The 17,821-nt window shown below is 36.7% G+C and overlaps 1 protein-coding gene and 1 non-coding gene across 4 annotated transcripts in view; one reads left to right on the forward strand and one right to left on the reverse strand.

Annotated features, from left to right (window-relative positions):
- Nucleotides 1-17,821, reverse strand: part of RAP1GDS1 (Rap1 GTPase-GDP dissociation stimulator 1) — a 152,701-nt gene that overhangs the window by 116,047 nt on the left and 18,833 nt on the right. The gene's annotated exons all lie outside the window — the stretch shown is intronic.
- Nucleotides 8,812-8,917, forward strand: LOC118982188 (U6 spliceosomal RNA). Its single transcript, XR_005065495.1, has one exon. It is a non-coding gene; the product is annotated as a U6 spliceosomal RNA (small nuclear RNA).

Consider the following 17,821-nt stretch of genomic DNA (forward strand, 5'->3'; position numbering starts at 1 on the left):
TGATAAATGTAAAATTATAATTTATCATAAATACTGTAACAGAGGTATGTTCAGTGTCTGACAGGAGTGCACGTATTTGATTTACTGACAAATTAAAAAGGAATAATCATAAAATACAAGGCAATAGGAAATGGTCTGACTTTAGTACTTCATTCAGCTTTTTAAAACAGTTAACTCTTCAACTATTGACGGAATTTCTAAAAAAATTATAGTTGACATACAATATTAGGTTTACTGTACAACATGTGATTAGACATTTATGTACCTTATGAAATGATCACCACAGTAAAGCTAGTAACCAGTACACAGTTATTATGGTATTATTGCCTATATATATTACATCCCCATGACTTATTTTATAACTGACAGTTTGTATTTCTTAATCCCCTTCACTCTTTTTTTAAACAAAAACTGTTTTAGAAGATACTAGAAGTAGTTACTTTACATGAAACAAACTGAACTAATTATAATGCGTTGTGCTCTGAGTAACTAATAATATGCATGTTAATGCTTTTCGTTTATGAATCACTCTGGCATGGTTCTACACACCTACGCTATCCAGTACAGTATCCACTCTCACATGTGGCTACTGAACACTTGAGATATGACTAGCTGAAATCGAGATTAAGTTATAACCTCAAAGACTTAGTATGAAAAAAAATGTAAAATGACTCAATTTCTATGTTGATTACATGTTGAAATGGGAATCAAATCAGCAACCCTCTGCTTCGCAGGCCCACGCTCAATCCACTGAGCTGTACCAGCCAGGGCTTCATGATAACATGTAAGTAAATGTTTATTAAACTTAATTTCATTTGTTTCTTTTTTACCTTTTTTGAAAAGTATTTTATTTGTTTTTCAGAGAGAGGGAAAGGAAGGTAGAAAGAGAGGGAGAGAAACATCCATCAGTTGCCTCTTACATGTCCCTGACTGGGAACCTGGCCTGCAACCCAGGCATGTGCCCCGAATGGGAATCAAACTAGTGACCTTTTGCTTTGCAGGACCATGCCCAAACCCACTGAGCCAAGCAGGGCTGGGCTGTTTTTACCTTTTTTAACTTGGCTACTAGAAAATTTTAAACTATGGTATGTGGCTCACATATTTCCACTGAATATCACTGTCTCAGACCAATGTTTTTATAAACTAGAATTCATAAAATGTAGAGGGATTGCTAAAACTCAAATACTTGGGCCCTACACCCAGAGGTTCTGATTCAGTAGTTTTAGGTGGAGCCCAAGACTTTACATTTCTAATAAGCTCCCAGAGGATGCTGATGTGCTAAGCTGTGGATCACACTTTGACAAGGTTCTCATATAGGCAGTATCTTTTCAGTGTTTCGAAAAGAATGCTTTGGTTGAATCAAAGGCCCTATCAACGTTCACACAATCTTTCTTGGTCTAATCCATAATATATATCTGTGTGACATGTATGTGTGCTTACTTGGAAATATTTGTTAAAAAGGATAAGGGATTCTCTTTTCTAGGAGTAGTAGTCTATTGGGGTTGTCAAGAGAAACGGAACCTATGGGGTATACATACAAGAGATCAATTGCTATCTCTAGATCAGCAATTTTCAACTTTTCATTTCATGGCACACATAAACTCACTACTAAAATTCTGTGGCACACCAAAAAAACATTATTTTATTTTTGCCAATCTGACAAAAAACACAGGTATAATTTTGATGCGTTCACACTAGATGGCTATTATTGTGTTGGCTGTTGTCATTTTTTACATTTGACAGTATAAGGGAAAAGAAATCAGTGTCCCTCATTAAATAGTCAGATATTGCACGGTTTAAGAATTCTTCAGGCACACAGGTGGAAAATCATGATAGATAGACATAAAGACAGACAGACAGACAGACAGATACACACATACATACATGAAACATTTTAAGGAACTGGCTCTCTCAGTTATGGAGCCTGGCAAATCAAAAATCTGGAGGGAGAGCAGCCAGGCTGGAAAACCAGGGAAGAGCTGGTGATGCTGTCAAATCTGAAGGTTGTACGCTGACAGAATTCTCTCTTGCTCTTGCAGTGGGGTAGGTGTGAGGGAGGGGATGCTGTTTGTTAAGGTCAATCTTTTGTTCTATTCAGGCCTTCAACTGACTGGAGGAGGTCCACCTACATTATGGAGGGCAATCTCCTTTACTCAAACTGATAGATTTAAATGTTAATCTCATCTAAAAACAGCCTCACAAAAATATTCAGAATAAGGTATGACCAACTATATAGGCACCATGGCCTAGCCAAGTTGACACATAAAAGTAACCATCACAATGGAATATGCATTTCACTAAGATATCAAAATGGATTGTGTGGTATAATAGTCATATGTTGGGATAGATAACTGCTAGTGAGGAATAACACCATTAGTATATATTAGAATCTTCTACACGTGAATCTATAATTGATTTTAACTGAGGTTCTTCATGACCTACTTTTTAAAAAATATCTTATTTATTTATTTTTAGAGAGAGGGGAAGGGAAGGAGAAAGAATGGGAGAGAAACATCAAAGTTTGGTTGCCTCTCATGTGTCCCCTACTGGGGACCTGGCCTGCAACCCAGGCATGTGCGCTGACTGGGAATCGAACTGGCAACCCTCTGTTTTTCAGGCCCATGATCAATCCACTGAGCCGTACCAACCAGGGCTTCATGACCTACTTTTTAATATTCACTGTGTTAAGCCTCAAAATGAGCCTACAAAAGGCAGAGTAATAGTTGTTGTTTTTTTAAATTTAAAAGATGTATGGATTCAATCTAGCTCTTAGCACACAATGTTCTATTGGTTTGGCCAAAACGTCCATTTAGTTATTTCCATAAAATAAAAGACACATTTTTCATTTTCACCAATAACTTTATTGATTTGGGTATTTTCAGTATGTCAGCTGTCTCCTGCTATTCCCTTCTAGTGGGTAGAGGCCAGGGGTGCTGCTAAACAGCCTCCGATGTATAACATGGCCCAAGAGCAAAGCATTATTTGGCCAAAATATCAATAGTACCAAGAAACTTCACAAACCACTTTTGACATATTGGATCAGTCACAGCACCTCCTTCATACACTGCACAAATCTTTGTTTCAGTTGTGTTTTCACCTTTTTTGAAATAATAAATCCTAATGCAATGAAAATGTGCATTTTCTTCCATTTTCAATATTAAAATGCCTGCACAAAAATCCACCAATTTTGATGATTTAAAAATGCATGCTGACAGCTCTCACAATGCAATCTAACAAAATTGTTTTGAGTGATGTTAAAGACAACTAAGCATACTAGAGCCATTGTATGGAAAAAAACAACAAACTTTTTGGCCAAATTCATAGTATCTTATATTCAGTTAAGAAGATATATTTCTGCCCTAGCTGCTGTAGCTCAGTGGATTACGTGCAGGCCTGCGAACCAGACGGTCAAGGTTTGATTCTCAGTGTGGGCACATGCCTGGGTTGCAGGCCAGTTCTCAGCAGGGGACACACAAGAGGCAACCATACATTAATATTTCTCTCCCTCTCTCCTTCCCTTCCCCACTAAAGATAAATGAATATTTTTAAAAAGAGGATATATTTCTGATGTAGCATACATTTCTTCAACGTCTTTTTTTTGAAGATTTTATTCATTTATTTTTAGAGAGAGGGAAAAGACAGAGAAAGAGAGGGAGAGAAACATCAATGTGTGGTTACCTCTCACTCATCCCATACTGGGAACCTGGCCTGTAACCCAGGCATGTGTCCTGACTGGGAATTGAACCAGCGACCCTTTGCTTCACAGGTCCATGTTCAATCCACTGAGCTATACCAGCCAGGGCTCTTCAATGTCTTTTTAATATGCTTCTAGAAAGTGTTTCTTAATTTCGAACCTTTTCCATTTCCTAGCTATTGTTCCCTTACTTTGATTGCTTCAAGTAAAGAATAATCTTTTACTCTGTATTTTGTCTTTAATATTATGAATGTTTTTCCTATTTCAACAATTCTGCAGATGTTCATAATTCAACAGACATTCATAATTCAAAAATAAAAATTATAGTAATAATAAAAAATAAAATTGTGCTTTTATTTATTAATTCAGTGTATAACACATCCCCATATGACATCTCTTCTAGTTTTAAAATAATACCTAAACTATAGATTTGTGTTTTATACAAAATCAAATCTTCAAAAAGAGAAAAATTTAATTACCAACTCGGTTGGCTAGTATTTTTTCTTTCCCTTAAGTCTCCCATTCAAGTACTAACCAGACCCGACCACGCTTAGCCTCCAAGATCAGATGAGATCGGGCACATTCAGGGTGATGTGGTCACAGATTCTTTCCTTGAAGTCAAGAGTTATAAACTTTTAAAATGGTCTTTAATACCAAGTGGTTCAAACAATTTATACTCATCTTTCACTAAATCTTGAAATGCCAAAATTCACATAACATCATGAATTCACTATGAGGAATTCATGGAAAGCTACATTAAAATGAAATAAAGAAATCATAAGCAATCAAGTTTATATTTTCAGGGTTAAATAATATAGACAAACTAACAAAAACTATCTAAATTATAGCTATAGACACAATTCAAAGGGTAATATGATATGACCTTGTAATTGTAAACAAACAATTATTTGGCAGAAAAACTAGTGCTATTTAGTAACTGCAGTTTTGAAGCTGTGGGGGCTATATATCACTAAGTTAAGAAATTTCTGCCCTGGCTGGTATAGTTCAATGGATTGAAAGTGGGCCTGTGAACCAAAGGATCGTGGTTTGATTCCCAGTCAGGGCACATGCCTGGGTTGCAGGCCAGTTCCCAGCAGGGGACTCATGAGAGGCAAGCATGCATTGATATTTCTCTCCCTCTCCTTCCCTTCCCCTCTAAAGATAAATAAATGTTTAAAAAAGAGAGAGAAAGAAACTTGTTTTTAAAAAAAGTTCCTCTATTATTAATGCTCCCAACAAATAATTTTATTATAAACAAACCTTAAAACAATAAAAATGGTGGATATTTATTTTTTAAAATATTAATTGATTACGCTAAGGATTTATGGTTTAAAGATACCTACTCCTGATTTTTTAAAAAATCATTATTTAATTAAGACTATTTTAACACAAAAAAGGACTTTGATATTAAATCAAGAGGTCTTATACTGACTCAGTAAAGCATCAGAAAGGCTGCCATTAATACCAGAAACTAAAATGAGACACTATTCATGTTATTTTTATTTACTATTGTGCCAGAGGTTCAAGCCAGTACATAAGTCAACAATAGTCATGAAGGAAAGAGGAAAGAAAAATATCACTTTGTAGGTGGTTTGACTTCAAAGCCCAAGTTATAACTTTATTTTAATTAATAAGTGAGTTCAGAAGGGAGTTAGATATAAATATATAAAAATCAACATAGCTTTTCAAAATGATCTCCAAAAATAACCACTTAAAAGTTACAATGGGAAAAATCCATTGTAATCCCCCCAAAACGTAAAATACATAAGAATACTTTAAATAAGATATGTATGGAAAGCATATGACACAAACCACACAATCTAACTGAGACATAAAAGAAGACAAATAAAAGAAACTAAAATACATGTTCTTAGATTGATGGACAAAATATTGAGAAGTTTTTGGTTCAGGACTTCCGCCAAGATGGAGGCATAGGTGGAAACACGGTGCCTTCTCCCACAACCAAGTTTGAATACAACAAAGGTTTAGTAAACAAAGACACAGCCGAAGAAAAGAAAATTGAACTATATGAAGTCCGACAACAACGAACCCTTCAACTGGGACTGGTAAGAGGGGCGGAGCCAGCAGCAGAGCAGGGACAGGCAGGAAAGATCCCCCCACCCAGGCATGCAGGCAGCGCGGGCCCAGTCGGGTGCGGGGCAGACTGACTGCGGTCACACATTTGCCCACAGATAAACCAGCAGAGTGAGCAGTGAGACGGACCTCAAAGGCCCCAGGAGGCAAACCCAGTGGTGGAGGGCTGACCTCGGTGGTACATTCCCGTGCAGTGGTATGAAACGCGTGGGCCCGGTGATGGTGGCAGCTGTGGCGGCCGCGGCAGGAGGTGGCAGACGAGACCGCCATTGCTCTTTGACCCCGCCCCCATGTACAGCATCACAACCCAGTGACTGAGTTGCCCTGCCTTGGTGAACACCAAGGGCTCCAATCCTGATACGTAACAGGCACGAACAGTCCAAAAGATGGCTCAAGAACTCAAAGCCCCAGAGCCGATAACTGTAAGCAACCAAGAAATAGCCAGCCTCTCAGATGCACAGTTCAAAACACTGGTCATCAGGATGCTCACAGAACTGGCTGATTATAGTCACAAATTAGAGGAACATATGAAGGCTAAACTAATTGAAATGAAGGGAAATGCACAGGAAACCAATAGTGATGGAAAGGAAACTGGGACTCAAATCAATGGAATGGACCAGAAGGAAGAACGAAACATCCGACCAGAAAAGAATGAAGAAATGAGAATTCAAAAAAATGAGAAGAGGCTTAGGAACCTCCAGGACATCTTTAAACGTTCCAACATCTCAATTATAGGGGTACCAGAAGGGGGAAAGAAACAACCACGAGTGGAAAACTTATTTGAACAAATAATAAAGGAGAACTTCCCTAATCTGGCAAAGGAAATAGGCTTCCAGGAAGTCCNAAGAAGATGAAAAATATGAACAGTGAAAGGACAGCAAACTCACAGTTATTAACAACCACACCTAAAACAAAAGCAAACCAAGAGGACAGCTAGATGAGGAGCGGAACCATAGGAATGAAGAACACATGGAGGGTTAGCAACAGGAGAGTGGGAGGAGGATAAGGGGGGAGAAGGTACAGAAAATAGCATAGACAGTAGGTAGAAAATAGGTAGGGGGGAGGGCAAGAATAGTGGGGGAAATACAGAATCTAAAGAACTTGAGACACGTGGTTATAAACTAAGGGGGGGAATGGTGGGGGAGGGACTGTGTGGTTGGAGGGGAATAAAGGGGGGGAATATAACGACTGTAATGGTATAATCAATAAAATATATTAAAAATAAAAAAAATTTAAAAAGCAAAAAAATAGAAGTTTTTGGTTCTTTCCAAATTAATTTATAGCTTATTGAAATTCCAACNATGAAGGGGGGGAATAGAACAACTGTAATGGTATAATCAATAAAATATATTAAAAATAAAAAAAATTTAAAAAGCAAAAAAATAGAAGTTTTTGGTTCTTTCCAAATTAATTTATAGCTTATTGAAATTCCAACAGGATTTTTTAGCACTGTGACAAGTATTTCCAATATTTCTCTGATATAACAACCCATGAAAATAAAATTTTTGAGACAGATCTATAAAGAGAATTGTCCTCCATAAAGCTACCATAATTAAACAGCATGGCTAGAACACAATAAGAGACTGATTAATGGAATAAAATAAAACCCCCAAACTCACCCCATTATATTAAAGTTATTATATGATAAAAGGAGTATTATCAAACAACAAGGGATAGATGAAATGATCACATGGTGCTGGGAAACTGAGTGTAGAAAAAATATATAATTAGATTTTCATCTTATACTATATATATATATATCAATAAATTATTGAACATAATAAAATCAAACAGTTATAACAAGAATAGACATTACTTTACATACAAGCTTTTAGTAGAAAAAAACAATTCACTGACTTTTTATTTTTTACCCAAATGTCTCATTTATAGATTCCAAAGCTACCTGATGGTGAAACTTTAATATTTTGTTAATAATGCAAAATGGGTACTCAGGAAATCTGAATTACAAGAAGCAAAAGTGGAAGCATTAGACCACGTTTAAAAAGTTTTCTTGAAGAAACACAATGGTCATGGACTATCAAGTACAACTGAAGATAATGTGATACTGCCCATACTTTTAGTATCAGGTTCAAACATCTATAATCACAGCAAAAATACTGAAAACAGGTTAATTTAACTAATATACTTACTACTTATACCATTCTCTTTTACATATTAAATTATACCTTTCTGCTGAAAATAGAATTTTTATTCAGATGCTAATATTAATTCACTTCCAATTTGTTATTCCAATTAAAAGTCCAATTTGCATGGCTCATATTCTTTGACACATTCAGCACACTGGGTTAGTGCTTATTTGTTTAGATAAACAGTTAACATCAATCAAGTAGATGGCCACAAAAGACCTACAGCAAGCTATAGAAGCAGTTACATGGAACCCTGCTGAAAAAGAATGTTAGAAAGACACACTAACACAAATCAATCACTTGTCCCCCAACAATAACTTGAAGTGTACTATTTGGTGACAGTAAGTCAGTATTGGTACTATAAATGCTGATGGTGGTAGATTTTTTTGAATATTTACCTGAGGATATGTTTTATTGATTTTAGAAAGAGGAAGGGAGAGAGAAAGAAGGAGAGAGATGCATGAATGTGAGAGAGAAACATCAAATGGTTGCCTTCAGTACGCGCTCTGACCAGGACTGAACCCACCACCCCCTGGTGTATGGGACCACACCCCAACCAACTAAACCACCCACCCAGCTAGGGCAGAGGATGGTAGATCTTTTTCAGTATATATTTGGCATATATCACCAATTCAAATCACATTTCTCTTATTTATTTTACTCTGTTAGGAACATAAGTTCTTTTTTTTAAATGTAGCAAACTTAAAAGCAGAAACAGTAACACGTATCAGCTATTGTTAGAAAATCCAAATCCTCTGCCAATGCTTCAATCACAACTACAAATACTAATAGAGGCTTATCTCCTTCTGGAGAATGTACATGAGAACTTTTGGGGGGAGGGGGCTCTGATTACGTATAGTGCTTAAAAGCATGTCAGTGCTCACTTCAGCAGCACATGCCCTAAAACTGGAACAATACAGAGAAGATTAGCATGGCCATGCTCAAGGATGACATGCAAATTTGTGAAGCGTTCCATATACACTTTTTTAAAAAAATGTATCAGAGGGCAAACAGCACCCAGTATGATAGTTATATTCTTGCTTCTGTTTATCAATTTCATGGCCTGTGAGAAATGAACAGATGGCCTTTCTCACCCTTCCAATCAGATTCAATAATTTCCATGATCCCTTTTCTATAAACTCCTGGTATGAATATATTTGGATATATACCCTTCCTTCTGATTTTCACTAAGCACACAGAATATTTACTGTTTCCTACTTAGAATTTAACCCTAGAACAATAATCTTATTAATCTTAATGTTCATTATCTTAAATGTCCTCTCCTACACTGGATAATCCAATTGTATTTTATTTATGATGATAATAATTTTGTTTCTAAGCTGCATTTTCCATCATATTATACTCACTGGTGCAATCCTTAAACTTACTTCGATCAGCCACCGTCCATACTAGAAGAAATCAAGCATTTATATATAATTCACAAAATTTAAAAAATGAAATTCTATACGTAATCAATATTTTAAATACTGTTAATGACATATTTTACTTTTTTTGGTAGTTAATCTTTGAAATCTAGCATGTACAGAGTCAGGCAAAAGTAATGGCACTGAATGTGGTTGGGACAGTACATGACTCTCACGGGAGATGGACAGCAATTTGAACATTTCATCTAAAATGTCATGTGGTGTGCTTGAGTGTGATATTTTTACGTTACAGAATTACACACTTATGATTTTGTAACAAAAGATTTATATGTAATAAAGAGGGGTGTTATCTGTGCCAGACCCTGTATTTTTATGCTTAAAGCATACCTAGATTGAGACTAGCCTCATTTCATATGCTTCCAGTCATATCAGAGAATGGATGCTGTACTGGACAGCATGAGTTTAGCAGACTCCTCTGACAGGGGTCCCCAAGCCCCAGGCCATGGATCATATGTGGAACCAGGCCACACAACAGGTGAAGAGCAGCAGGCAAGCCAGTGAAGCTTCATCTGTATTCACAGCTGCCCCCCATTGCTCTCATTACCACCTGAGCTCCACCCTCCTGCGAAATCAGCAGTGGCATTAATTCTCATAGGAGTGTGAACCCTACTATGAACTGCTCATGTGAGGGACCTAGACTGCACGCTTCTTAAGAGAATCTAATACCTGATGACCTGTGGTGGGGCTGAGGCAGTGACGCTAGTGCTGGGGAGCGGCTGCAGATACCGATGATCATTGGCAGAGAGCTCTGGCTGCACAGAGACCATAAGAAATCAATTGCTTGCAGACTCATATCAAAACCCTATCAGTGAGTGGCAAGTGACAATTAAGCTGCATCTGGTGGCAGGCTTATAGTGGCAAGTGAGTTGATGTAGTTCAATTGCACAGCTGCATCTGGTGGCAGGTTTTAAGTCAGAGTGCAACAGTTATTTTAGTCCACACATGGCCTGCCCACTATTTTATTTACCACTTCCATCTGTGCCTCTTTCCCACACTGTGCACTTCTCTCGGTCACTTTTGGTAAGCCCTCATGCTAACAATGGCCAAAATGACAAAAAACAAACGTTGCCGGAGAGCTTCTTTGAAAAGGGGGAAAGGCTCAATGAAGAGACAGCAGAAGACTCTGACACCGCCAACATAAAGAAGGCTGCATTTAAAAGAAAATACCAAGAGTCCTACTGAAATTATGGGCTCACTGCAACAGGTGATTCACATTCTCCACGCCCACTTTGTATAATATGTGGTGACCAGTTATCCAACTAAGCCATGAAAACTTCGAAACTGCTTTGTGGCATGAAGACCAAGCACTCTGCATTAAAAGACAGACCTTTGGAGTTTTTCAAAAGAAAAAAAAATGTGAACACGAAGAACGGAAACAATTATTGAAGGCCACCACTTTACCAGAAGTGTCTGCACTAGGACTGTAATTCTTAGTGGCTAACCATAAAGCTAAGAAGCCCTTTACGATTGGTGAAGAGTTAATCCTGCCTGCTGCAAAGGACATCTGTCGTGAACATCTGTCGAGACGCTGCAGTGCAAAAGGGGACACATGTTCCTCTTTCGGCGAGCACCATAACTAGACGAAGTGATGAAACAGCAGAGGAGATGGAGGCACAACTGTCAGGATTCATGAGTCACTGCGTGTGCTATCCAGGTTGACAAGTCTACCAACGTTGACAGCAGAGCAAGCTTGTTTTTGTGTGATGCATGTTTCAGGAGGAGGTTCCTGAGGATGTGTCATGTGCACTCTAGTTGCCGACCAACACCACAACTGCAGAACTGGTCAAGTCTTTGAATGATTTCGTATCAGGAAAACTGAATTGGTCATTTTGTGTCAGTATATGCACGGATGGAGCAGCTGCCATGATTAGATGGCTTTCTGGTTACAGTACTCGGGCCAAAGAGGTCGCCTCTGAATGTGAGTCTACACACTGTCATCCACAAAGAAAGGCCGGCTAGCCTGGCTGAAAAATGTCACCTGAAGTTAACGTTTTGTAGGATATGACTAAAATCATCAACCACATTTAAAAAGTGCATGTTCTTAATTCACGTCTATTCACACAGCTCTGTGAGGAGATGGACGCAGAGCACACACGTCTTCCCTAATACACAGAAGTGAGATGTTTCTAAAGGTAGACCGCTGACCAGAGCTTTTGAGTTTCAAGAGCCACTGCAGACATTTCTTTCAGAAAAAAGGCACCACTGGCAGCACATGTCAGGGACACAGAATGGGTCACCAAATGTGCTTGTGTGACATTTTCAACCTACTCAATGAATTAAATCTGTCACTTCAAGGGAGAATGACAACTGTGTTCAAGCTGGCAGATAAATTGGCTGCATTCAAAGCCAAACTGTAATTATGGGGCAACAAGTGAACACTGGGATTTTTGACGTGTTTCAAATACTACCAGAGATTTTGAAAGAGACTGAGCCAGGGCCTCCTTTCTCCCAACTGATGCATGATCACCTATCTCGGCTTTTGAAACAGCCTGGGCATTACCTCCCAACCATAAAAGACCCCTAACTGGGAAGGAATGGATCCTTGACCAAATTATAAATAAGCCACATGAATCCACTTTGTCTGTGCTAGAAGAAGATCAACTGCTTGAGATTGCAAATGACAGTTGTCAAAAAGTATGTTTGAGCAACTTCAAATCTCCATACACTGGGTTAAAGTCAAGGCGGAATATCCTGGGATTGCCACGAAAACACTGGAAAGCCTGCTTCCATTTACAACACCCTATCTTTGTGAAGTAGTGTCTTTTTTTTTGCAGTGACGGCAACCAAAACCAGATTATGGAGTAAATTAGACATAAGTAACACACTTCAGGTGTCACTGTCTTCTATCACCCCCAGATGGGACCACCTCATTGCAGGAAAACAAAGTCAGGGCTCCCACCAATTCTGCATGAAGGTGAGTTGTATATTTATTTCATTATATATTACAATGTAATAATAATGGTAATAAAGTGCACAATAAGTGTAATGCACTTCAATCACCCCAAAACCACCCCACCACTGTCCATGGAAAAATCGTCTTCCATGAAACCAATCCCTGGTTCTAAAAAGTTTGGGGACTACTGCTCTAGAAGGCTAGTGAGTAGTATTCCCCAGGTTCTTCCACAGTATTTTTAGGCTTTTTTAAAAGTATACTTTATTGATTATGCTATTGCAGTTGTCCCATTTTTTTCTCCCCTGTATCTCCCCAGCCTTGCATACCCCTTCCTCTAGCACTTCCCCCATTAGTTTATGTCCATGGGTCGTACGTGTAAGTTCTTTGGTGTCTCCATTTCCTATACTATTCTTAAGCTCCCTATATTTATTTTGTACCTACTATTTATGCTTCTTATTCCCTGTATCTTTTTCCCTATCCCCCCTCCTCCCCATCCCTGCTGATAACCCTCCATGTGATCTCCATTTCTGTGACTCTATTCCTGTTCTAATTGTTTGCTTAGGTGTTTTTTTTTAGGTTCAGTTGTTGAGAGTTGTGAATTTGTTATCATTTTACGGTTCATGGTTTTTATTTTCTTCTTTTTCTTAGTTAAGTCCCTTTAACATTTCATTTCATATATTAAGTGTTTGGTGATGAACTCCTTTAAGTTTACCTTATCTGGGAAGTGCTTTATCTGCCCTTCTATTCTAAATGATAGCTTTGCTGGAGAGAGTAATCTTGGATGTAGGTCCTTGTTTTTCATGACTTTGAATACTACTTTCCAGTCCCTTCTTGCCTATAATGCACCAAGAAAAAGAAATAATGTCCCAAATGAAAGAAGAGATCAAAACTCCAGAGAAAGAACTAAGTGATGAGGAGATAGCCAACCTATCAGATGCAGAGTTCAAAACAATGAATATCAGGATGCTGACAGAAATGATTGAGTATGGATGCAAAATAAAGCAAAAACTATACAAAGTGAGATAAAGAAAATATACACAGAAAATCAACAGTGAAAGGAAGGAAACCAGGACACAAATCAATGATTTGGAACATGAGGAATAAAAGAAACATTCAACCAGAACAGAAAGAAGAAACAAGAATTCAAAAAAATGAGGAGAGGCTTAGGAACCTCCAGGACAAGTTTAAACATTCCAACATCCAAATAAGGTGTGCCAGAAGAAGAAGAGGAAGAACAAGAAATTAAAAAGTAATCTGAAAAAATAATAAAAGAAAAACTTTCCCAATCTGGTGAAGGAAATAGACATACAAGTCCAGGAAGCTCAGAGAGTCCCAAAGAGGCTGGACCCAAACAGGAATGCACTAAGATACATCATAATTACATTACCCAAGATTAAAGATAAAAAGAGAATCTTAAAAGCAACAAGAGAAAAGGAGACAGTTATGTACAAAGGAGTTCCCATAAGACTATCAGCTGATTTCTCAAAAGAAACCTTATAGGTAGTCTTGATACTTACTGAGCACTTTGGCTCAATATGAAATTTCTTATTCCATGAATTTTGTGAAATACTACTTCAATATTGAATTGCTTTATATATTGCTGGTGAGAAGTCTGATGCCATTTTGATTTTTCTTTCCTTTTAAATAATGATTTTTTGGCATGGAGATCCTGAGAATTTTCCTTTGTGCTTATTTTTACCTATAAATCTTAAGTTTTACTAGACTATTCATTTGAGTTAATCATTCCAAAATTGACTAACTCATTTTAGTTAGTCAATTTTCCCATGTACACGGTGAGACCTATCAATAGATTCCAGTCTTTCTTTACTCCAGAAAAGTTCACAGATTTAAAGATTAGCTGTTCCATTTTTTTCTCCTTAAGGACTCCAGTTGTATGTATGTTGGATCTTTCTGCCTATCATCTATACCACTCACTTGCTTACTGATGCTTTATTCTGTCTTCATTCTTCTGCCAATTATCTTCAATGTTACATACTAAATTTTCAGTTACCTCTATTCTTCCTTGGTACCTTGTAATTTAGTCCTAATTTCTAAAATAATCCTGTCTTTTTCTTAAATTTCTCCTGGTCAAGTCTTAGTTCACATCTTCTTGGTATTTATCCATTTGGATTCCAAGTTTCTGAATTTGTTACTTGAGGTTTCTTCTTTTCACATCTGCAAAGGCTTAAGGATGTTTAATATAGGTCATAATGTTCTGTTACTGATAACTGCTTCATGGTTGATTTAAGAGGAAAATTTTAACAGCTAAATGTTTTGATTCTTATTTTCTGCTTTATTCCTTGTAGCATTTTTGGATATATCATCTGTAATTTCCTATTCAGTGCAATCTTTATTTTCCTTAATTAGTAATAAAAGATGTACACAGTAAAAAGTAAAGATTTAAACAAATACCTAGGTTTCTTAGTCCAAAAGAGTCCTCTTTTGAACTTAAGCCAAAGAGAGTTATTTTATGGTTTTCTTATTTCTACCAAACACTTAATTTCTCCTTCTTACTTCCTTCTTTCCCTTCACCACCAAGTTATAAAGGTGAGCCATTTCATACACAAAAGCAGCACTGTCCCGATCTGTTGCCTATAGGGTTCTGTGTTCTTTGTATATCTCCTCCTTTTAATTTCCCAACAGCCAGCACTCTAATAGGATCTAAGAGCAGTTCTTAGTATTTTCCCACCAAAGTAGGACTTTTTCTTTCTAAAGGCAATTTTGATTGTGTACTATATCACCCCTGGGATCATGGTTCAACCCATTCCCCTTTCACCTTTTCCATGTTAGTCTCTGCAGTCTTCACTGAACACTTTCAAAATGGGCTCTGAAGCTGACTAGGCTATATTTGTACACTTATTTCTCTCCTAGATAATCTGTAGTTACTAGTCTGTCTCCTAGTTATGCTGGAGGAATAGGTCATGGTTAGTTGGTTTTATCTGATCTTTTTGTTGATCTGTATGAATTTTTACAGGATGTGTGGAAAAAATTCAGATTTAGATTGCTGTCACTATTACAGAATAATGGCAATCCCGGAGTGTCAGTTCATCAAGAATTGTCGATGTGCTTTTAGTTGACCATTTTATCTAGTTTCATCTCCTCTGTTCTTCAAATACTATATGAAGTGGGCAAAAGCAGATTTATAGTTGTATGTGAAACAGAGTTAATAAAGCTATAACCTGCATGTCTTTTTCTGTATGAACTGTAAACCTACTATAAATCTACTTTTTCTCCCCCTTGTATTTATTTAGGAAAAACTGACCCTTTGATAATTAATGATTAGTACCAACCATAAGCTCTCATGAAACAATAAACAAAATAAAAAAGAGCCGGAGGATACAAAAATATGTGAAGGAAGTGAAGAACATAATGAATTAGCACGCAAAGGAAACATATCTCTTCCATGGTGTAGTTGATAACTCAGGGTAAAAAAGTGAAATCTGGTTATTACTACAAAAGAATTAAATGAAATAATTTTTCATTTCTACTGAAACAGCAGCAATCCTTCATGTTCAATAATTATAGATTTAACATGGCTATTGAAAAACAGTTGACCGTAAGTTTTAAAGTCCCTAACTTAACAAATAATATTGGTACCTGACAGTAAACTTGTTCATAAACATAAAAGTCACAAAGCAGACCAAAAACAAATAACAGAAAGTTCTTACTGTTAGAAAGGAAATCAGAGTAACCTACATTAGCAGCTTGTGTACATAATTTGATATACTTAGGATTATATTTTAGAAGAGAGCCAAAAATTAATATTAGGGCTGAGAAATAACCTAAGAATTCAACAGGCACAAAAATACTATGATATAAAGTTAGGAATGTGGAGCTAGACAGCAAATACTTTTTTCTTTAAAGAAAAGTAAATGTGTTCTCTCACAGGATGGTTGTTTTTTTTAAGTTTTTTATTTTTTTTAAGATTTTGTTTATTTATTCTTAGAGAGAGGGGAAGGGAAGGAGAAAGAGAGGGAGAAAAACATCAATGTGTGGTTGCCTCTCCCAGCTGCCCTACTGGGACCTGGCCCACAATCCAGGGACGTGCCCTGACTGGAATTGAACCAGCAATCCTTTTGTTTGCAGACCAGCACTCAACCCACTGAGCTACACCAGCCAGGGCTCACAGGGTTGTTCTATAGAAATAAACAATTATGTAACTCTTGTATGAAACAGAAATTGTCATCAGGCAATTAACTAAACAAAGTTACAGTACTTTAAGGTAAATGAGACAATGAGCCAGAGGAAAACAGCCTAATCCTACAGGAAAATAATTTAAAGCTATGTTGGTTATCATGCTGGCATTGTTTTTTTGTTCCCCAATTATGCAACATAGTCCCCATGCTCTTACTATGGAACAGAATTTTTATAAGGAATGGACTGTAATTCTTCTTGTCTTTGGGCCTCTGATTTATGACAGTTTGTCTTGCAAGGTGATTAGGATTGTCTCTAATGACAATTCCTGTCTTAATGTTTAGAGATGAAAATAGGTGCCATATTGTTCTAATTTTCAAAAAAGGACAAAATAAAGTAATCATACTACAATTCAGCAAGCATTTATTGAGAATCTTCTAACAAGTTTCTGAATCAAAGGAGACAAAAATAAACAGAAGCTGATTTCTTGGCTCGTAGCCTTCATATATTTACTAAAAACCTTTTAAAACTGAGATCTGAGGTGTTTATATAAGAAAATGAATACTTCTATATTAATTTAGATCAGAGACTTACACAAAATGCTTGCTTAACAAAACATTTTCCATAAAACCTAGTAAGTACTAAAATTCTCTCTTATCTCTTAAGATTCTGACACATATACTGTATTTAATATTATCAAAACAAAAATGAAAAGCACTCTGAAGTCATACATCAAAGTTCTAATTTCAGATTATGATCATTTGTAACATGCAATTCAAATATACTAAATTCCCACAGCGTAAACTTTAGAATCTTAATTTCTTTGCTTTCAAAACTGCCCTTTCCAATGAGAGGGTAGCAGATTATAAAATGAAACTTAAGTTTAGATTCCCATTGCACACATTACCATCTTATATTTGGACAAAACGGAGAAATCATTCTTTCTCGATCAGGTGCAATGCTGGTGCAAACAGTGATATTTTTAGTTAAAGCACCTGACACTAAGAAGAATTACGAAACTAGAAGGTCTCTGTTTTATATATAACACTAGAGATTCACTTAAGTTAGATGTTGTATAATTTTACCTTTAAGAGGACAGTAGCAACAGAATAATCACTTTATTTAGGGAAGTAGGAACAACTGTATAAAGTAAACATCTTACTGGTATTTTTACTTTCTCTTATTTAAAAACCAGGTGTTAATTTTATAAAATATAACAATAAATACCTTTAAAAGTAACAGTCTACAGCTCAAGTGGAAAAAACAAAGGTTTATACATCACCCTTTCTGTTAAATAACAATTTGAAATTAATTTTTTAAAAAATAAATATTTAAGGCATATTAAAACCTAGCTTACACAAACAATTTCACATTCCGTAAATTCAGCAAAAAGCTGCACTTTACTCAGAATGTC

The sequence above is a fragment of the Sturnira hondurensis genome, unplaced genomic scaffold (assembly GCF_014824575.4).
Source record: "Sturnira hondurensis isolate 20B ecotype Veracruz unplaced genomic scaffold, ASM1482457v3 Scaffold0025168, whole genome shotgun sequence".
NCBI classification, from domain to species: domain Eukaryota; kingdom Metazoa; phylum Chordata; class Mammalia; order Chiroptera; family Phyllostomidae; genus Sturnira; species Sturnira hondurensis.